At 40.5% G+C, this 23,680-nt stretch overlaps 1 long non-coding RNA gene across 1 annotated transcript; it reads right to left on the reverse strand.

The window, feature by feature from the left end:
* Positions 1-1,038: 1,038 nt before the first annotated feature.
* On the reverse strand, positions 1,039-10,626 carry LOC126409734 (uncharacterized). The gene is made up of 2 exons (XR_007572364.1): positions 10,237-10,626; positions 1,039-1,508 (listed from the first exon to the last, which is right to left on the reverse strand). It is a non-coding gene; the product is annotated as an uncharacterized LOC126409734 (long non-coding RNA).
* Between the last annotated feature and the right edge of the window lie 13,054 nt (positions 10,627-23,680).

Here is a 23,680-nt window from a genome sequence, read left to right on the forward strand (position 1 = left end):
TGCTGCATGTCTCATGTATTGAATTACATTTCCTTCACCTTATCCAATTAAACTACAAACATAAAGACAACCACCTTTGAGCAGTGCAACATTTTTATGAGTTTAACACAATTCAATATTGGTGATCACAACAGTGGTATAGTTACATACAATCAAAATACACCGACTACTTTGGTGATAACTAATGCAAATTATCTCAAGAAGAAGATGTCAATACTTCAAAAGTGAAATGTGCAAAGTACACGGCAAAACAATAATGTCCAAACACATACTTGGGTGCTCTCTCTCTCTCTCTCTCTCTCTCTCTCTCTCTCTCTCTCTCTCTCAAGAAAAAGACGTAGCATCACAAGGATCAGGAATAATAAACAGTAAATTTCTAATTTTACATTAAAAATTTGGCAATCATAATCCCAATAAGAAAAATTCAGTTGCAGCATAAAGATTAACAACCCATACCCAGCTGCCAACCCTAATCAGCCTCTTTAACTCCAACCTAAATATTGATTAGTCCTCCTTCCTCATCTCCAAAGCCAGATCTATCGCATTCTGTGTAGGGTTAGGTCGGGAACAAACTTGGCACATTAGAGTTGAGCCTGGTTAGAGTTATGATGGTTAATTTAAAGAGATAGGTCAGAAAAAGGTTGAGGCATATGCTGCACCACCATTGTATGGTCAAGATGGATATCAAGTTCAACTTTCTGTGCAGGATCAGGAAATGTAAAGGAAAAGAAGGAACATACGGCCATTTCCAGCACAAATTGATGATTTCCATGAAGCAAGGTCATGGCCTGGATCGAATCTTATATTTAATTGTTCATAGGTATCTAGCAATAGTGAAACTGTGAAAGTACTCTCCAGTATGACTAAGCTAGTCCAATGATGGTACAAAACCATAATTACACAACAAAGAAAGGCTAAGATAAAAACAATAATCAAACCCATGAGAAATGCAAAGATTTTGTAATGAGAGTCTTAATTTCAAATCATAACAGCCTCTTTGCATCTTTTTGTACAAACTTATTATCTGATGCTCACAAATGAATTTATGGCATGAGAGAGAGAGAGAGAGAGAGAGAACTAGATATCATTTATGAGATTTTTACAGAGTCAGGGCCGTGATCTTGTGGCAGGTTAAACCAGCACGGCCAGGTCTCCCATCCCACCCCAAGAGTGGACAAAACATTACTTAGCAAAAACATGTTCCAATACTCATGAGCCAGAAAAAAAAAAATCCAACTCCAGGTTATATACATGCAATGTTGCACCCGTATGCAATGACTGATGCCCACGAAATCTGAACCATGATTGCCTACATGACAGCCAAGGCCCACTTCATTATGCCAAGCCTTTTGGGTCAATGATCTTATGCATAATGCTTCAAACTCGAAATTTACTCATTAGAAAATAATGCTTCCTATGCACCCAAACTGATCAAGCTGTAAACAGTCGATCTACCAAAGGAACTACCACTTCATGCAGTGACGGACAGGAATCGAGTCCAAAGCATCCTGCAAAAGACTCATATTAAATTGAAATAGAAAGGTGGAGTGCATCAAGCGTCTAAGTGACAAGAAACAACTACTGCCAGAGGAGGAATCAGTAAATCATTCATTTTGTAGATTTGAATAAATCCATTCTCAATATTCATTAAATAAAGACAAATTTATCCTTGCAGGGGAAGATAATTGGGTTTGGAAACCAGAGTTTGAATGTTCTATTGCTAATACATATGAAGATCTAAATTTTTCCATGGAAAGTAGCCACAGTAAAGGAAAAAAAAAAAACAAGACCTGATGGCAGAGGAAACTGCGTATGTCAACTTATGGTCCTTGTTTGATATGGAATTTGAAAAGATTGGATTGGAGAACTTCCAGAGCAAGAAAGAGAGACAGATAGACTTGGTATGTTCACGTGGTGTATTAGTTCATACAAGCCTTCTTAAGGACACATCAGTTTTCTAACTGGTTGATCAGGGTTTCTTAAATAGTTGGTATGCCCAACTATGATTTTTTTTTTTAAACTATTTTATTATTTTTTAGTATCAGTATTATATCATGTAGTTATGGTTGCAGCAGGGACAGGGTTACCAACATGGTATGAAGAATAACTATAAAAAAGTTTGGTAATGGAAAAGTTTACAGATACAAATGCACACACAAAAATAGAGGAGCTGAAAATCCTCCAGCCACTTTGAGCTTCATCCAATCACGGCTGCGAGATGCACCGGGTGATGTGCTGTGAGAGGCCGGAGGATTTCTCCGTTCAAATCCAAATGGAGAAATCAACAAATCCCACAAACATATACCAAATATACAAATAACCACAAAATCTGCTCTACATTTATAAACCAAATTGCACTGTAACAATTCAGCATTTGAAGTTCAAAAAATTCAAATAGTTTGTGTCAAAGGCATATGACTACTAATTAACATTTTAAAAGTGAAAATGTGCAGCAAACATAAGAGACATTTCATCTCGGTTGAAGCCCAGATCAGTCTAAAAAGTTCCATAGCACCAAAGCAACACTAATATGCCAAATTTACTGTAGGATGATGGAAATACTCATGCAACATCAGTCGGTGGTGGTACAGGGGACAGTACGACATTCCAGGACTGCAGTAAGTACCAATGCAATTATGAGGCAGACTGCCTTATTAAGGAAAAATACTGAAAGCAGCATCTGATTGCTCACGATAAGAATCACACAAAGACCCCTTGAATGGTTGTAAGCCTAGAAGGAACTCCATTAACCTAGAGACTCACATCAGACACCTTGATCCTAATGAGAAAGATCAAGTTTCTATATAATTTCTTTCAGATGATATACATTAGATAACATGAAAACAAAACAAATTACAACTAGATATTCACTTCAAGAATTGTCATATACTTTTGAGTTTGTCATGTCATGCACAAACTACTTTGTTCAAGTGGCACTCGTATATTTTGAACCAAGCTCATCATCCTCACATGCCTTAACTTTTGAAGAGTCGCATTCCATATGAGATTAGGGCTGGCACACAACCTAAGCTCAAGCAGCTTGAGCACACCATGGCTTAAACTTGGCTTCAGTCTTCATAAGCATCACTCGAGCTAAAGTTTTAAGCTTGAGCTTGAGCTTGAGCTTGGCTTAAGCTAAGCTTAATAAAGTCCAAACTCAGCCCAGTGGCTCAGGCTAAGACACAAGGACAATACCTATGTTGTTAAGACGACGCCTAGGCGTGGACTAAGCACCAGTCCACATCCGTTGCCTAAATCCATCACTTAGGCGATGGGTGTGGTGTTGGCGCCTAGGCTGGACTAGGCACCAGCATGCCTACACCATGGGAAGGTATATGCCTGTGATTTTATTGTATATACTATGTACAATCTGTTATAATGTATAATATATGTAAAATCTGAAATAATGTATATTTACGTATTGTATATTAATGTGTTATATATGTATATTAGAACAATCTGAAGCAATTTTTAAGTGGATTCATCTGCAATTGAATCTGTTATAATGTATGTTATATGCACTGATTTGTACAATCTGTTATATGTAAAATCTGTTATAATGAATATTATATGTTATACGCACACTCTGTTGTAGACTTGTAATGTAAATTATATGTACTGATTTGATACGATTTTTGTTTTAAATGATTCAAGTGAAATAGTCTATAAGGTCTATAACTGAATAGCCTATAAGAAATACAAGCATTGTGTCCAGTATGTAAACAAAAATGATGTGTGCCTTCTTTTGTGTATCAAACTAAGGCATCAGCTAGAACAGAACAACACAGATTTAAAGTATGTAAACAAGCTGGAAATGTACTGTTAGTCTGTCATGTAAACAAGAACAGAACAGTTTTTCATGTTTTACTTTTTGGCTTTACTTACAAAGTGTAATCCAATTAAAACAGAACAGAACAGTTTTTCAAGTTTTACTTGGAATAGAAGCTTACAGTTCAGTCGGTAAGTACATAATTTTATTATGTAATGCTTAACATAACTAAAAAAATAATAATAAAATCGGTTGCCTTTTTTACCTAAGCACGCCTCGTCCTGCCTAGGCGGTAGGCGCTGCCTGGGCGCCTTGACAACATAGGACAATACATTTGAACAAACTACCAATTCTGCATAGCACTCATTCCACTAAAGAACTTTTTCTAACGAACGTGTGAAACATTTTCTACATATCCCTTATTAACAAGCATGGTCAAGGTTAAACAAGCCAAGCCCCCAGAGCTCAAGCTCACCCTGTTTACTTAGTTGAGTTCAACCTTGGGCTTGAACTCCACCTTTTTAGTAAATTAGTTGCGCATGAGCCAAGCTTAGGGCCGCAAAATGAGTCAAGCAATGACTCATCTGTTAAACCAGTCGTGTTTGATCCAATGGTTAAAGTTCGATGAATTAAATGAGTGAAGCTTGAGTTGAACACATTCAACTCATGCAAGATTGATTAGGCTCATTAAGTGCACATGTATAATATATAATCCGTACTGCAAAAGATAACTTGGCATAATGGGCATGCTGTTAGATTATGTCATGTGGGTGTGTTTACGGATGTGAATATGGATGCAGGTGCGGACAAGGGTATGGTGCAATTTCAAAAAATCTTGGGGACAGAGACACAGCTGTGTGTGTGTATAACGAAAATAAGATTGTAATCATGATTCATAATTTATAAAATATAAAAAAATAAACCAATAAATAAACAAACTATCAGAGTAACAAATACCAAAGTATATCACATAGAATGTTTGCAAGAATGATCTAACAAAGTTACAATGATTTATTTCATCATAAGAATTGGAAGGATGGGTTCTTCAAAGTCCATATTGAGAGTATGCAAATCAAGTTCTATTTTCAAGAAAAAGTCCTCGGGCTTTACATCCCCAAACTTGGATAATAGAAAACTGTAATATAATATGACTTCATTTGAATTTGACATACAAAAGCAAAAAGAAAAGATACTTATAGTCATAAAAAATGTGGGAGAGTAATCATAGATTAGAGTGGCACTAAGCTAAATTTTCTGCTCTTTTGCTACTAAATTTGTGTCTTTTAATGTTGTTAATTTGAGAATACATGCTCCAATTTCTTTTTCACAACAAGATGATGTAGCAGGCAGGGTATTAATTTCGTTAAAAGACATTGAAGATTTGGTGTCTTTGATACATATGATGCCCACCAGTTAACAGTGTTTTCATCATCCCTTGCCATCAAAGCTGTTAATTTATCCTAGTCAAAAACTTTTGGAACACGTTATTTACTAACTTCAGTGTATGATGATCACTGAAAAGTCTTTCCAAGTATATCATCTTATACCTTGATACTTTTAGATCTTCATTTAGAGGAGCATGACCAAGACCTCCCAACAACTATTCTTGTCGATAGTATTTCAGATTAAGGGAGTGTTCCATGTGATGCAGAAGTGTAATGCTTTCATCCCATCTTTTCACCAAAGCTGCAAGCAAATGATCGAAAACATTTGAATCATCAACTACAAAATTCTCTTTATCATGTTTCAAGATTATGCTTTGAATTTCCATAATCATGTGGTTCCCCATTTCATAAGCTTTGTGAAGCATGGGCCCTTTTTTATCAACTTTCCTTAGCATCTCCCAGGTCGACCCTATAAATTGAATAAAATATAAAATCCATTTTCTATTACAAATAATCCAAAATGCATTTTTTAATTGCCCAGGCCTTCACATCATATTTACTATGCACTAGTAAAAGGTATAGAATCATAGATAGTATCATATAGTTCACTTGATTTTTTTTGGAATTTTTCTTCTTGTGAGCTGCCTCTTATTCTTTTTTTAATTCCTTCAAGGCTTCAACATCTCTTTGTCAACATGTTGCATGATCCAATTCCATAACCACAACTTTGCAAAAAAAGAAAAAGTGCTTTAACACATGTACAGAAGCAAATAAATTTTCTGTGACACAAAGTGCAAACAAACTGCACATTGCCACTACTGCCACTAGGCTTTCCTACTCGTATCACTATATCACAAGCCTCTAAGGTGGACGAGAAGGATATATTTCAGATGTCGAAACTTTATTTGCACTGCCACTAGAGCCTGCTACAAATGTGCTTGCAACAGACTTTCCCCATCTCCATCAGTATTAGCCCTTATATCTGAAAAAAGGTAGTTTGGTTGCTATGCACATAACCATAGTCCATCTTTTTTATCCCAAAGAAAAAAAAAAGATAAAAATTTATCACTAAATACTAAAAATATTTAATAATCATTTTTTTTCAAATTAGAAAACATAACATCAATGATTAAGGTTTCGAAAAACCCAGAAACTGGAAACTTGACTCTAATGGATTGACTCATGACATGCAGGAACAACTAAGGAAACTCAGCCTGGCTTTGAGTTTTGACATGTTTTGCCATAAAGTATATTTATATGTTTATAAAATGAAGTTCTAAATTTTGTTGTAGCATTGATATATTATACATAATATGCATAATGGTTGTATAAATCAAATGCAACTTTTAATAAAATATTCACTACAATGATGTTACTAATATATGTTATGCATCTTTTGTGTGCAATGCAATGTAAATTTGATAGAATATTCAAACCAATGTTAAAAAGGCGTAGCGTATCACGTATCGGTCGGGCCGACCTATACGCCGTATCATAACGTATCATAAACGTAGCGTAGCGTATCGTAAAATTAATTTTTAAATTTTAAAAAATATTTAAAAATAAGAAAAAATAGAGAAAAATTATTAAAAATCTGAGAAAATGAACAAAAAGCAGAAATCAAGAAAAATGTATTCAAATATAAAAAAGATCGTCATATATAAGGAACATTCATGTGTATCAACAACACATTCAAAAATAAGAAATTAGATATTCAAATAACATAATAAGCATTCATCACAATTTTAAACTTGAAAATTTTATGGAATCTTAAGACTTAGAGTCTTAGGACTTGGAGTTTTAGGACTTAGATTACATCACAATTTTATAAGTTCAAAACATATAGCTATCATCTTTCATGATTTAATGATAATATCTCCCAAATCGATGAATCCTTGGTTATTTTGATGAAAATGTGCAAAATCTCTCCCTCCTACGTCTCTTGAAGTCTTTAAATACAAGAAGAGAGAGAGAGGGAGGAGGGTTTAAACTTTAAAAAATAAAAAAAAATTGTGTTTTAACCCGTATCGCATGATACGTGCGATACGCGTACGATATGCATGCGTATCGCATATTGAATACGTATCGTATAGGTTTCTTTGACCTATACGATACGCGTCTGTATCGTACGATACAGATAACATTGATTCAAACACAGTTTACTACCTTTACTGATATTTTTCTGAAAAACACACACATATATTATATACACAAATGACTCACATAAACCAACCTGCAGCTCAGTAGACTTGTTGGGGACTTGGTTGAGTCAGCCAAGTCTCATCAAAATCACAACATTTAAAAGAAAAATGAAAATATCACATTCTATCATGTCTTTTTCAACTTTTTGGAAAAAAAACATTGCCTAACATATTTTAATTTTTTAGAAGTTTTTTAAACTTTTTAAATAGCTATTTTGAATCTTTATCAAAGTTTTGTAAAAAATTTAGAAAACCCAAACTTTCATAACTCTTTTTTTGTTTAATTTTTCGAATTCATGAGACTTTCCCGAGAAAGATACATTTTCTGATTAATACACAAGAAAAACGTCAGAAAGTTAATCGAAAAAAAAAAAAAAGAAAAACCTCACCTGAGAATGATAATTATGACAACGGTGTAGTTACAACTTTGCTTCCTAGTATATCCCATTTCCTAAATGACAGACCACAGCGGGGCATGAGGCAACTTAGAACTTGTAAGTTCAGTTAATTAGATTAATTTTTGTGCCATGTCATTTACAATTGGTGTCAAAATCATATTCAGCTCTTGCACCTAGGTTCTGACACCAGAATACATGTTCTTTAATGAAGATTTTCTGTAACATTTCATGTGTAGAAATGATTTTAAATTTGGAAATGGTGTCACAACAAAGAAAGTTTAAAGAATGATGCTCATATACACCTAACCCGAATCACCCTGTTTATTATCCATGTCAACTGTCAGTCACATACTAATGTAACTCATAGAACACCCCATACATTATATAAATAAACAAGTAATCAACTATATGTGACTAAATTGTACACACTTATTATCCCCTTTGCTGTTGTTTTACAAGAAAATCTAAATTAGCATTTAAAATCCAAAAGCTAGGTGTACATAGGGACACCAAATAAAGGCCTAACTGACCCCACTGGTTTAGCCATCTAGGGACACTATGATTAGGTGTGTCGACTTGCTTGCTATGCCCAGGTGTGCAGTTAACTATATAGACTAGAACAACAAAGCCCCATTACTAGAGCCCATAATAACAGACAATGAATACTGGGATCTGTCATATGCTTAGGCATGCCGTTGTCCTCAACTGTATCATTATGAGAAGGACAAAAATTCACTTATAATTGGAAATTTCAGTTAAGAAAGCATACAATATACAGTGGAGATTCTAGTTAACAAAGGCATACACCAGCATAGAAATCCAACTCAATCTTCATGTGCATTGTCACGCATCAATAGTATGGTCTAAACTTTAACGACAGATATGATTACTAGAATTTGACAATGATTGTTACAAAGAAATTTGTTCTCCAATAGTTCAAGCCATTGCAGAGGTCTATAACTCACTTTCAGCAATCTATTGATACTAGCTAGCGAGCCGGCAAGGCTGTATCAGTTCTAGCATTCTATGTTTGGTTATCACTTATCAGTTAAAACTTCAAATGTGGGAAGAACTGGCTACTTGCAGCTAGATAAGTAAAAAAAAGGAAAAAAGAATCAAGGATAAAGTAATGAAAGCAGTATACCATGAGACCATGGAAAACAAGTTTCCTGTCCTAATAGTGTTGCTATAATCCAAAACATATGAAAGCAAACATGGCTTAACAGAAACATGCTCATGAAAAATGGTGACCTATGATAATTAAAGTAGCCTGTTTACGTAGTTTCTTCCATGTATTTCCTCAGTATCATTCTTTCCCCTTCTGTTTTTGTATGTGGTAGGTCATCTTTTGTTAGATCTTAATTCTTATTTTTCAATCTCTCCATTCCCACTATGACAATCTTTGTCTACTTTTTGAAACTGAAAACCCGGTCCTAAACCCTGATGGAACTAGCGGTAAAAACCTTACAGGTTTTTCCCAACCCCAGTAGGTATGCCCAGCTTCTGGTTACCCAATGGGTGGTGCCCAAGGGAATTGAATCCTGACTTCCTTTCTAATAGCCATGCCCATCCCACTATCAACCCCTTCTCAATGATCTTACGTCTCATTCTTTACCTGCCGAATTGATTTTCAATATTTAATCCAATTCCAGTAAGCGAAATTATTCATGAAAAAATCTCAAACAGTTTCCCATGAAAGATAAGCATCATCTTTCTCATAATTCCTTCCACTATGGCAAAGAAAATGCAAACGGAAACAGGTGGGCAACATGATATCATGCCATGACCAACTCAAGGCATATTTGAACTTGAAAAGCTAAAAGGAAAGCAACCTAATAAAGGTAGTCTTTCCTGAAGAAAAGGGGTCACAATCATTCTAAAAACCAGGTGCGTGATGGTTTAATCTCCACTCAACGATAAAATATACAAAAACGCCACAAGCCTATCTTGACCTAACATCCATCATAACGGCTTTAAGGCCATGTATCCAGACAAGTGCCATAGATAGGGATGCGAAATTTTGGACACAAAGTGGTATCGCAGCTCATCCTGCTGATATGACAAGTGATTTCTTGTGAAGATTGATCAGCAGAGTAATCCAACTGAAAAAGACAAAGATAAATGATGAATCGTATGCGGTTATGCAACCAAAAATGGGTTTAGATTCCCCAAACTACAATTTTCTGAACTAGAACGATAATTTGTTTCAACCAACATGTCTCAGAGCCATCACGAACCCAAGTGCAGGAAGTAAATAGCTCTCAATGCACAGGCAAAATAGCTAATATCTATCCAGGCGATCGAGTTTAGAAGTGGCTTGCAGAGAATTGCTAACAGTCAATCAAGAATCCGAGAATAGAGATAAAAAATTCGCAGAATCGAAGAAAACCCAGACCATCAGCCGTCTCAATAAACATGGGCAGCAAGTAAAACCCTCAAATAAATCACGCCATCAATTAAAAGGCAACAAGAGTAGGACTTACCTCGTTCATCCAACATGTAAAGGGCCCATATCTCCTAGTCTCAAAGCACGAGCAATCTCTGAGGCGATAGTGACACAGGCAGATATCCATCCTCTCAAAATGGTCCATACCACCTTGGCGACAGAAAGTGCCAAAGCAGAAGGGAGCACCATGGCCGACCAGAAGCGCCTGTCGTTAGTGTTTGAGGATTAGCAACAACAGGAGCAAAAAAGGAGAAGACGAATGGGTAGTGCTGGCTTTCCTTTGAGAGTGATGCGAAAAGCGGCACACGCTCACGAGTCACAAGTGGAGAAGTGAGGGAGGAATAGGACGAAACCAAAAGGGAAAGGAAGGGGTTCCTTGCCGTTGAGACGAGTCAGTCAGCTGAAGGTAGGACAGAAAACAGATGGGTTGTAAGTGTCACGTCGGCCGAGACAGAGGGATCACAAAGGAATGCTTAAACCGGGATGGATGCAATCTAATATTTAATTCGTGCACAATAAAATGCAAGTAAAATCGGATTTGGTAAAAAATTCAATAGCCAATTGCGCCGGATTTGTTTATTACTTTTTACTAATTCAATTGACATCTAATTTATGCATACATCTGAATTCAGTTACATATAAATTATATTCGAATGTGATTTTGTAAATTGCTATCTTCAAATTTCTATTGGACTCCAAGTTGGAATAAATAATATTTAATTATGGAAACATGGTAACTAACATAGTTATTTCTCTCCAATTTGGTCGGTTGATATTTCTACTAGATATTTTAGTTTGAGAAGTTTTTTAAGACTTGCCTTTTAATTAAACCGCATCGCGTGGTGAGAGAAGCACTGAGGCGTGGAGATTAGGGCATCGCGTGGAGGAAGGAACGCTCGGCCGAGAACCCTCAGCGCTCGTCGGGGGGATGGAACCTGGAGGTAGTGGCGGAGCCAGAACAGTCCAACCTCTGGATCTGGGTAGGGCCAAACTAAATTTAAATCTAAAAAATACATAGAAGGATTAAAAAATAATTTTTTTTTCAATGTAAAAGTTTTTTTTTCATTTTGCCAGGGTGGGGCCATGGCTTAGGCACCCCCCCCCCCTCCCTCCGCCCCTGCCTGGAGGCAAGATGGATATAGACCGGGAGGTTGAATCTTCTCCTCTCGACCGGCGTCGAGAGAGTGGAAGGAAAAGTCATGAGGAGAGTAGCGTGGGGCATCGTGTGGAGAAGGGGAACCTCGGCGGGGAACCTCTGGAGCTTGCAGGGGGGATGGAACCTAGCGGGAAGAAAAGTTATGAGGAGAGCAGCGTAGGGCGTCGTGTGGAAAAGGGGAAACTCAGTGGGAAACCTCTGGAGCTCGCAGGGGGGATGGAACTACGCAGGCAGATGGATCTTGAAAAATAGGGGCGAATTTCTAGAGTTGAGGAGCGCTGCTGGAGCAGCCATGAGGAACGGAGCTATGTACGACAACCTTCACCGGAACAAAGTGGAAGCAGCAAGCGGTAAAACGATTATGCAGCAGGGGGAATGTGTCGCTCATGCCATCCCTCAAAGGAATGGATTAAAAGGATGGGCAGGTGTTGTTGCTGGGAACCAGGAGTCGGACTTTGAGGGCTGCCTAGTAGTGACTATTGACAGAACTGGGGATGAACCTACGGTGGTTTTCCCTACTGAGGCGTACCATAAGATGAAGGAGCAATATCGGTTCGCAGCGGTAGCTGGTTTCTATGGACGGAAATTAATCACGGGCATGGATTACAGGTATGTTTTCTAGGCCTTACGCAAGCTATGGATTAATATTAACTGTCCAAAATTTTCTGTTATTGGGAATGAGAGATTTTTGGTGAGGGTGAGCTCTGAGGAAGAGCTCAGGGAGGTTCTTTGCAGAAAATGGGTGGTATGGGGTCGTTTTCTGATTACTAGCAAATGGAAGCCAAGTACAGTGCTACGTCTGAATGAGGAGGAATCGATTCCCTTGTGGATTTGACTTCCTCAACTCCCAGTTCTGTTCTGGAATTCCTATAGATTTAAAGCTATCGCTCAAGGAATGGGTGCTTCCTTTATTAGAGCAGTTGAATGCACAATGCACAAGGATAAACTAAGTTTTGCTAGGGTGTGCATTGATGTCCCTCTCAATTTCAAACCGGTTCCCAAAATCTCAATTGAAGTCAGGGGAAATAAGATATCTCAAGATGTGTTGTACGAATCTAGGGTTCGATACTGCAGTACGTGTGGCACTACCTCACACTATAAGGCTGCTTGTAAGAATAAGGACAGTGCAGTAACTGCAGATGTTGAGGAGCAAACATGGAGTAAAGTACTAGTAATAAAAAAACCTAAAGGAGGGTTACAAAGAAGCGAACCTAGAGGAAGGGAACCACAGGGCAACAGATTTGCTTCACTTGATTGTCAGTTTCAGAATGTAGAAAGGAATGATGATCAGACTGCTCTAGGTCTAAAAACTATGGCGACTTCTAAGTTGGGAGATGGGGGCTCACAACAAAGGAACGTAGGGAGACGGGGTGTTAATGAGTGTAATAAGTTTAATAATGGAAGGATGAAAGGGGGGAAGAATTCTTCACAGGAAGCTCGAGAGAAAGGAAAGACTATAAACACTGAGGAAGAGAATTCTAATCCTTTTCTTAGTCATCAACAGATTGCAGTGAACATACTGGGAGAGCAAGCATCTCCAGTGAGGTTCATATTTGCAGCTGGGTTTAAGGAATCTTCCTCCGATAAGGAGAAGCATCATAATTTCAATATGGAGGAGGGGTCCGGCCTTCGAGAGCAACCAAGTTGAGGTAGCTGACATGAAACTGAGGGGAACGAGGAAATCTACCAGGTTTGCCAGCAAGGGCAAGAAAGGTCGTCTTCCAGCCGCAGTGATTAGTGTAGAAGATGCTATAGTGCACCGATATAATGGGTCCAAGAAGAGGAAAAGGGAGACTGATAATATGAACCATGCCCTTATTGAACTCCCCTATGAAGAAGACAAGAAAGGGAATGTAAGTGGCAGGGTCATCGGAATGGAGAGTGTTAATGCAGAGGTTCCCAGTACTTATATTCATGAAAGTATTCAGTTGGAATATTAGAGGCCTTGCTAAGAGGCCTGCGCAACAAGAGTTGAGTCTGATTTTCAATAAGTTTAATCCCTCCATTGGGTTTGTTCTTGATACGATGATTACCCGTCATAGGATGCAGGTTATTATGGATAGATACCACAATTATAGATTTGTATCGAATGCTGAAGGTTCAGACGGTGTGGTTAGAGTTTTATGTGTATGGAAAGAGGAGGAGCTAGAAGCTTCTTCTTTGGTGGTTGATCAAAATTGGGTTGGTATATCTTTTCGTAGGTTAGCAGATGACAAAGTCTTTGTCCTTTTTGGTGTATACCTACCACCCAGGTTTGGGGAAAGGCTGCAAAGCCTATATAAATTAGAGGCCCTTGTTTTAAGAGTTGAAGGACCAGTTATGTTAATTGGCAATTTTAATGTCATGTTGAGCAGTCGCCACAAGACAGGTTATGCACCTTTAGCTGCATCCTGCATATCTTTCAGTCGTTTATTTACGCTTGCAGGCTAAAGGAGGTTGAAGACAATAATAAGAGGTTTACGTGGTCGAATCATAGACAGGGGTAAGACTCAGTGCAGTGTAAACTGGATTGGTGCATGGTTAACAATGAGTGGCAATTTGTTTTTGGTGGTGAGGGCAAACTAAAGGTCCAGACGTCTGCCACTTCTGATCATAGTGTGCTTTTATATCAAACCAAAGACACATTTGATGACTCACGAGGTCAGAAGCCGTTTAGGCTCTTCAAGCCTTGGCTGTTGGATAGGGAAGGAAAGGAAGTGATGCAAGAAGCTTGGAGAGGGGAGGTCTGGGGGTGCCCTATGATGTGTCTCCTTTTAAAGCTTAATCGCCTGTGAATGGCTCTCTTAGATTGGAATAAGCATTCGTTTGGTAATCTTACTGATAACATCGCTATCTTTCAAAGTAGGCTACAGGGTTGCAGGGAGCGTATGGAACAATGTATTGAAGGTGCGATTGATGAGGAACACATGTGAGGAAACTAACTCAGGCTCTTCTCATGGAGGAGGTAATGTGGAAACAAAGATCTCATATTCGTTAACTTGTAGAGGGAGATAAAAACACTTTCTTTTTTCATGCGATGGCGAAATCCAGGCAAGCTAAACAGAAGATTAGATGTATAGAAAGTGTTGGTACTGAATATGTACAGAGTGGGCAGATTCTTGAAGTGTGCACTGATTATTTTCGCAAGGTTTTAGCTACGGATGAAGCGGAAGGAATACTGTTTGATGGCATTGATAGTCTACCTAAGGTCATAGATTTGGAAAATGATCAGCTTTTAAAGCCTATCGTGGAGGAGGAGGTGACTGCAGCAATGTGGAGTTTAGATAAGGATAGTGCTGCTGGTTCTGATGGTTTCCCTAACTACTTCTTTCAAGAGTGTTGGTCGATGGTTAGCACTGATGTGGTCAAGGTGGTGAGAGACTTCTTCTCTTCAGGGAAAATAGTGAAGAGTGTTAATGAGACTATATTTGTCTCAATTCCAAGAGAGATAACTCTAAGAAAATAGATGATTACAGACCTATCTCTCTTTGCAACACTATATACAAAATCATCTCGAAGGTTATTGTTAATAGAATGAGGACTATTCTTGGACGTATTATCAATGTAAACTAAGCAACCTTCTTGAAAGGGAGACACATACATGACAACATTTTGTGGGTGAATGAGGCCATTAACTCGAAAGATTTTTGGGACAAAGGAGGTTGTTGTTTAAAGCTGGACTTGATGAAAGCTTACGATAGAGTCTCATGTGATTTCTTAGCCAATAGCATGAAGTTTTTGGGCTTCCATCCTAGATGGATTGCTACTATTATACAATGCATTACCTCGGTGTCCTATAGAGTCCTGGTGAATGGTAGGATGGGTGCAAAATTCCATGAAAGGCGTGGGTTGAGACAAGGTGATCCTTTGTCCCCTTACCTCTTCCTTATTGTCATGTAGATGTTTAATCACCGCCTCACCAAGGAAACGATTACAAATAACATTCTTCTTCCCAAAATCCATTGTGTGAATCCGAAGGGCTGTGCTATGATGTTTGCAGATGATGTGATTATGCTGGTTAAGGCCAGCAGGGGAACCATTAACACTATCAAAGTTGTTTTGGAGGATTTTTGAACGTCTTACTGGAATGAAGGTAAACAAGCAAAAGTCTGAGATTTTTGCTAAAACCATGATGGACTGTCAAACCAGTGAAATTCAACGGATCTTGCAATGGACTAATGGGGACCTCCCCTCAGAGTACCTTGGGCTCCCCTTGTTCTTGGGCAGACTTACAGAAGATCTTTGTCTGCCTCTCCTCACTAAGGTGGAAAAGAGATTGGCTGGATGGAAAGCTCGATTATTGCCGTACGCGGGTAGGCTTTGTCTCATTAGGTATGTTCTAATGACATTACCTTACTATTGGATGATGACTTTTAGATTACCTAAAGTTGTAATAAAGAAAATACAGCAAGCATATATTAAATTTTTGTGAAATGACAAAGAAGGCGCTAGACGCATGCATCTTGTTAATTGGGATCGGATGTGCATGCCTGTTGAGGAGGGAGGAGTTGGTATTAGAAGACTGGAGGAAGTGAATAGAGCGATGCTAGCTAGTCGCTGCTGTCAGCTTTTGATCAGTGGGGATCCTTGGGCAAACCTTCTTAAAGAGAAGTATTTGAGATATCACAGTCTTTGGACATTCAAAAAAAGCTCTAACCAGAGCTGGGGTTGGAAAGGACTGCGATGGGGGTGGAGCTGGATTCAAGACAAAGTTAAATGGAAACTTGGTAATGGAGATCGCATCAGATTTTGGACTGATCGTTGGGCGAGGCAGGTACTCCTCACTAGAGCTGATGGAAGTGGTTATGGGTTGCATTGGAAGGAGCTTAATACCAGCGTTCGGGAGTTTACTAGTGTTAGCCAGGATAGCCCGACTCTGGATATTGCTACGCGTCTTGGTGTGTTCAAGGATGACATAAGGCTCAGAGATGATGATGACAGCTTAGTCTGAAGCGATGGTGGTAAGGAGAATTTCAGAGCTGGGGACATTATGAAAAAGTGTCGAACGCAAGGTGTTAAAGAGTGGTGGCGAAAAAAGATTTGGAATAGCTTTGCCCAGCTAAGAGCTACTGGCACACTTACATAGCTTGTGAAGGCAGGTTACCCACACTTGATCGACTACAGAAGGCTGGCATCCAACTTGCCAATCGTTGTTCCCTATGCCTTTGTGCTGAGGAGACTAATGGTTATGTCTTAATTCAATGTAAAACAGCCAAGGAGGTTTGGAGATATGTTGCTGCAAAGTTTGGTAGAGTGAAGTTTCCTCAAGGAGAGATTGTAGCTGAACTCAAAAATGACTACAAGTTAAAATTTTGGGTGAGTAGAGGCGCCGGTGCTGGAGGATGACTTTCTTAATTGTTTGCTGGAATTTGTGGCGTCTCAGAAACACATGTTTCCACGACAATGTCCAACCCCATATCAGTAGGTTCAAAAGAGAAGTGTGGACGAATTGCATGGATAGCTTTTCCTCCGTTAAATGGTCGCCTGAGACAGAACTTAAACTGAGAATTTGGCTGGAAACCGGGCTTTACAGTGTTGACACTATTGTTTCAGATAGAAATGGTATTTTAATTAACATTGCGAGAGCTCATACCAGACTTGGTCTGAAAATAACTGGACTTGGTTATGCAACTAATGGGCTTTTGGGCTGTGTGGTGGTTATTAAGGATAGGGGCAAGATTTATGAGAGAGAAATGAAGGTTTTGGAGCGCATCTTGAGATTTCATAAAGAATATGGTGGAGATTACTTTATAGTCTCCCCAACTAAAGATTGGGTGAGGAAAACACGATAGGCACTTGAAGGAAGAAGGACAAATGTAGGATGGTTTGGGTTCCTTGGTAAGTTCCAGGAAAGGATTTTTGTGAGACAGAGAGAAGTCACAGTTGACCTAGGTCAGTTAATCATGGAGCATGCTGATGATACTCATGAATTCTTTGCTGAATTCAATGTATAGGCATATCTTTTATGCTATGTATCTTTTTATTTTTTCTTTTGTGAAGGGTTGGGCCTGTTCCCCTGTGTTTGGGAGTCTGTACAGTCATTTGCTTTGTTTTGCATTGTGTTTCCTTTGCTTATGTTGAGTCATTTGCTTACGCATGTTTACTTGTAAGGGAGTACCCTCCCACCGGTCTAAGTGTCAAGTATTGAGATTTCTTGTTTTGGGTAGTCGGCATGGGAATCCTGTAAGCGGCCTCGGCCATCCTATATAAGTAAAGTCGAGATCATTCTCCTTGCTTATCTTTCTCGTGATGTACTAATTTTCCAAGCGAATACATTGCGAGATTTCTTTATTCACAAGCATTCTTTATACACTCGTTTTCTCAAACTACTTTTGCGCCCCGTTCAGCGGTTTGAAGGCTTGCGGCAATCAGGTTCTTGCCGCGCCGCACAGGCCGAAGTTGTCAGCTCGTGACAACTGGTATCAGAGCCCAGGTTCGGCTCAATCTAGGGAAGCGGTTGGATAGTCAGTGTAGAACTACACGCCGACGATCGTTGATCGAAAGAGACCTCCGACGATCGTTGATCGAAGAGGAAGAAGCCCTGGCGACTCAATACAATCTGCGAAGTGCCAAGGGCAAGGGGGTAGCCCATTCTAACGAGATGGCTACATCGCAGGGTCAGGAAGACCTGACCGAGATGGTGAACAAGCTGGCTACCGACGTATCTACTCATGAAGAAGCATTGGGTAATGCAGCTGAGTCCTTCGGGGAAATGAAGGACGAGATGAAGGTACTGCGAGCAATGTTGTAAAAAGCGTATCGTAAGGCGTATCGGTCGGGCTTTAAGATACACCGTATCGTAATGTATCGTAACCGTATCGTAAATTTTTAAAAAATAATAATAATAAATCAGAAAAAATTTAAAAAAAATCAAAAAATTCATAAAAAATCAGAAAAAATTAAAAATAATAAATTCTTCGTAGAAAACATGGTTTAGTCTTTTAGATAATGATAGACTTATTATTTTGCTAAATGCTATAAACTTACACGTTCACGGTTCATCATTCATACTTCATAGACATCAAAATTCATAACAATATCATTCTTTTTCATCTTTATCTTCATGGTTTAAAAAAAAAATCATTTCCTCTCAATGGGAATCAGCCACCCATGCACAAATCCATGGTTTAATAGATGATTTCACGGTGACAATCGATGATTTCACAATGGAAATCGATGATTTCACAATGGAAATCAATGATTTCCCTCTAAAACGGTACAATCTATAGATTAGAAATGAGGAAGGGGTGGGTTTTTATAAAAAAAAACTCAAAAAAATGGGGTTCAAGTCTCCTTTTTAGAAATCAACCCGTATCGCACCGTATCGTACGATACGGGGGCCGTATCGCACGTATCGTATGATACACCCCCATTTGTGATACAGGGGGTGTATCGTATCGTATTTTACAAACGATACGATACGGCCCCGTATCGTACGATACGTACAACACTGACTGCGGGAACAAGTGGCCGACCTAGTGGCCATGAATCGGGCACTGACTGACACAGTGACCGCGTTACAGGCTGAAGTCAAAGAACTTCAGGTAAAGAACCGCACAATATAGCGACAGATCTCTGTAGGTGGAGGTGACGATCGGCCAGGAAGGGTCGACGTTCAGAGACCAGCTAAATACAATGGAACTCAGGATAGTCGAGTGATCGACAACTTTTTATTCCAAGTAGAGTATTACCTGGACTTGCAAGGCGTTATGAGGGACGACCTTCAAGTCAAGAGCTATGTTGCTAGAGGGCGATGCTGTGGCATGGTGGAGAAGGAAAATGCTCGACATTTAGAAGGGGATCTGCACAATAGACACTTTCGATGATTTTCAGCGAGAGTTAAGAACTTACTTCATGCCCCCGAATGCGACACGCCCCATGCCTATCGGATGGTTGGTGAACTGAAACATACCGGATCCTTGCGAGATTACATGAGGGCCTATCAAAGGCTGATGTTAGATGTGCCAGATATGCAAGAACAAGATAAATTGAACTGGTTTATTTTGGGACTTCAGTCGTGGGCAAAGTCTGAAGTGGAAAGGAGTAATTTAGAGACCTTGGAGGATGCTTATGTGGTAGCAGAACGTTTGGCTGATACTCAACGCAAGAACTATACTAATGCCTTCAAGCCGTCGAAGAAGCCTGACCATGAAGGAAAGAAGGAGGATCTAAGGTAACGGAAAGATGAACCATCAACTCAGCGCCAAGTCGAAAGAAGAACTTTCTTTCGCAGAAACGACAACTCTCAGAATAGAGTGTTGAAATGTTGGTTTTGCGATGGTAATCACTTAGGGAGGCAATGTCCAAAGCGTGTAAACAGGGACAATCAAACAAGCTCTTCAAGGCAATCTGCTAATGCGGCACAAAGTGAAGAAGGGGAAGGACCAAAGATGGGAGCACTTCAACTTCTGAACACCATAAAAAGGGAGGAAAAAGTGAAGGTGACAGCAACACCTTCTAACGAGTTCATGTACTTGAAAATCTTGGTAAATGGAAGGTCTACCCTGGCTATGGTAGACACGGGAGCCACACATAACTTTGTCTCAGTTGAGGAGGCGAGGAGACTAGGCCTAACCCTTGAGAGGGGAGAGTTACGCATGAAAGCGGTGAACTCAGAGGCCAAACTCATCCACGGAGTGGCCCGTGATGCGGTTGTGAAGATTGAGAGTTGGTCAGGAAGGGCCAACTTCTCGGTGGTCCCGATAGATGATTTTCGGATGATCCTAAGCATGTAGCTCCTCAGTACAGCGTAAATGGTTCAATGCCGCACCTACACAGTATCAGTATCATGGACGAGAAGTCCCTTTGTATGGTTCCAGTAACATCGATAAAGAGGGATAAGGGCAAAGCCGCAATGATATTTGCCCTTCAGTTGAAGAAAGACCTCAAGCACGGCGAAGAGACGTATTTGGTGGCAATCAGGGAAGTGACTAATGACTCCCCTGGTTTGGTCCCAGAGGCGCTTGCGCCTGTCTTAGCGGAATTCACAGGAACAATGCCTGCGGAGCTCCCTAGACAGCTGCCACCTCAACGTGAGGTGGATCATGCCATCGAACTCCTTCCTGGTGCCAAACCCCCGGCAATGGCACCGTATCGAATGGCCCCTGTAGAATTAAGAGAACTTCGGCGACAGTTGGATGAGATGCTAGCTGGAGGTATAATCAGACCCTCCAAAGCTCCTTTTGGTGCACCAGTGTTATTCCAAGCGAAGCATGAAAACTCCAAAAGGCTATGTGTGGATTATCGGGCGTTGAACAAGGTAACGGTGAAGAACAAATACCCCTTACCTTTGATTGCAGATCTGTTTGATCAACTGGGCGAAACTCAAGTGTTTTCCAAGTTAGACCTCAGATCAGGATATTGGCAAGTTCGGATTGTTGAAGGCGACGATCCAAAAACCACTTGCGTCACTCGCTATGGTGCCTTTGAATTCTTGGTAATGCCATTCGGGTTGACGAATGCCCCAGCCACTTTTTCGACTCTAATGAACAAGATATTCTATCCGTTCTTAGATAAGCTTGTGGTAGTCTATCTTGATGACATTGTAGTGTACAACAGCTCCATGAGGGACCATGTGGAACATTTGCGGACAATGTTCAAGGTATTGGAAGAAAACGAACTATATGTGAAGCGCGAGAAGTGCCTATTCGGCCAACTAGAAATCAGTTTTCTCGGTCACATTGTGGGAAAAGGTCAGTTACGAATGGACACAGAAAAGGTGAGGGCAATTCAAGACTGAAAACCGCCAACCAATGTACCAGAACTACGTTCTTTTCTCGGTTTGGCAAATTACTATCGACGATTCATTGAGGGGTATTCTTTGATAACTGCGCCTCTCATTGATTTGCTAAAGAAAAACTGAACTTGGGCTTGGGAAGAGCTCGAAGAAGATGCCTTCGAGAAGTTGAAGAGGGCTCTGACGCAGGAGCCTGTGCTCAGGTTGCCCGACCACACAAGGAAATTTGAAGTCCACACGGATGCATCAGATTTTGCCATTGGTGGAGTTTTGATGCAGGAAGGTCACCCAGTCGCCTATGAGAGTCGAAAGCTGAAAGACGCGGAGCGACGGTACTCCGTGCACGAAAGGGAAATGACGGCCATTATTCATTGTCTTCGCACATGGAGGCATTACTTATTGGGGTCCCAATTCGTGGTAAAGACTGATAATGTAGCCACAAGCTACTTCCAGACTCAAAAGAAGTTGAGTCCGAAGCAGGCTCGATGGCAGGAATTCCTTGCATAATTCGATTTCGCCTTGGAGTACAAGGCATGGAAGACAAACGTCGTAGCCGATGCACTGAGTCGGAAGGCGAAGTTGGCAGCTACCCGGACAGCATCATCCTAAACGCAACTCGAGGGTGCTCTTCTCGGGCGGATTCGAGAAGGCGTGAAGCAGGACCCAGTGGCCAAGCACTTGGTCGAAACAACGGAGGCGGGAAAGATGCGACGATTTTGGCTACAAGATGGACTTTTGATGGCAAAAGGCGGACGAGTGTTCGTGCCTAGATGGGGCAATCTCCGACGAGAGTTGCTGAAGGAGTGTCATGACTCGTTGTGAGCTGGCCATCCTGACCAGGAGTGGACACTGGCACTGCTCGAACGTGGCTACTACTGGCCACAAATGCGCGACGACGTTGAAGCCTATGTGAAAACATGCTTGATCTGTCAGCAGGACAAGGGAACAAACCAGAAGTCTGCCGGTCTCCTAGAGCCTCTTCCTATTCCAAAACGTCCGTGGGAATGCCTCTCCAAGAACTTCATCGTCAGCTTGCCCAAAGTTGACGGCTTCAGCTCCATCATTGTGGTTGTGGATAGATTTTCAAAGTATGTCACCTTCATCCCAGCCTCTAAAGAATGTCCCGCGGAAAAGACGACAGAGTTGTTCGTGAAGCATGTAGTCAAGCATTTGGGTGTGCCGAAAAGCATTGTTAGTGATCGGGACGCCCGCTTCACAGGAAAATTTTGGCGCGAAGTATTTCGTTTGTTGGGTTCAGATTTATTATTCTCAACAAGTTTCCACCCTCAAACGGACGGCCAAACTGAACGAATCAATGGATTGTTGGAACAATACCTTCGACACTATGTCAGCGTGAATAAAAAAGATTGGGTGAAATTGTTGAATGTAGCTCAATTTTGCTATAATTTGCAGAAGAGCGAATCTTCTAGACATAGTCCGTTCGAAATAGCCACTGGACAACAACCGTTGATGCCGCATACCCTTGCAGCCCAAGAAAAGGGAAGACCCACTTTTGCCTACCAGTTCGTTCGCGATTGGCAGGAACAGACGGAAATGGCTAAGGCGTTCTTACACAAGGCCGCCAAAAAGGTGAAAAAGTTTACAGATCGGAATTGAAGGCCAATGGAATTCTGAGTCGGTGATCAAGTCCTCGTGAAGCTCTATCCTGATCGCACGAGCATTTTCCGTAGTCGACACATGTCATTGATTCACAAGTATGAGGGACCCTTCACAGTGCTGAAGAGAATCGGAAAGCTAGCCTACAAGCTAGACTTGCCGCCAGACTTTAAGGTGCATTCAATGTTCCATGTTTGTAACCTGAAGCCCTTCTATGTTGATGAGGAAGACCCCGAGAAAAGCGTTCCAGAACGAGACCCGATCCTGCAGCGAGCCCCGTCGACCAAGCGAGCGGCGGACCGTCAGATGGAAGAGATTCTTCGGCACAAGACAAACTATTTGGGGGAGCCGAAGAAGTACCAAGTGAAGTGGATAGGCGAACACAACCCCACCTGGGAGTATGCATTCCGCATGAAGCAGCGCTACCCGCTGGAAGTCAAGGTCTATCATGAAATTGCTGGTGCTGAGGACGACGCATAACTTGAAGGGGGGAGCCTGTTCCCCTGTGTCTGGGAGTGTGTACAGTCCTTTGCTTTGTTTTGCATTGTGCTTCTTTTGCTTATTTTGAGTCATTTGCTTATGCATATTTACTTGTAAGGGAGTACCCTCCCACCGGTCTAAGTGTCAAGTATTGGAATTTCTTGTTTTGGGTGGTCGGCATAGGAATCCTGTAAGCGGCCTCGACCATCCTATATAAGTAAAGTCGAGATCATTCTCCTTCCTTATCTTTCTCGTGATGTACTAATTTTCCAAACGAATACATTGCGAGATGTCTTTATTCACAAACATTCTTTATACACTCGTTTTGTCAAACTACTTTTGCGCCCCGTTCAACGGTTTGAAGGCTTGCGGCAATCAGGTTCTTGCCGCACCGCACGGGCCGAAGTTGTCAGCCCGTGACAGGGCCAATCCTTTGTTTTTGTCTAGTGTTAAGTTTTTGTTTAGTGTTAAGGTCTGTATTGGCCTTCCCTTGTATATATTCATTTTGTTGGA

Source organism: Nymphaea colorata, chromosome 2, assembly GCF_008831285.2.
Source record: "Nymphaea colorata isolate Beijing-Zhang1983 chromosome 2, ASM883128v2, whole genome shotgun sequence".
Lineage (NCBI taxonomy): Eukaryota > Viridiplantae > Streptophyta > Magnoliopsida > Nymphaeales > Nymphaeaceae > Nymphaea > Nymphaea colorata.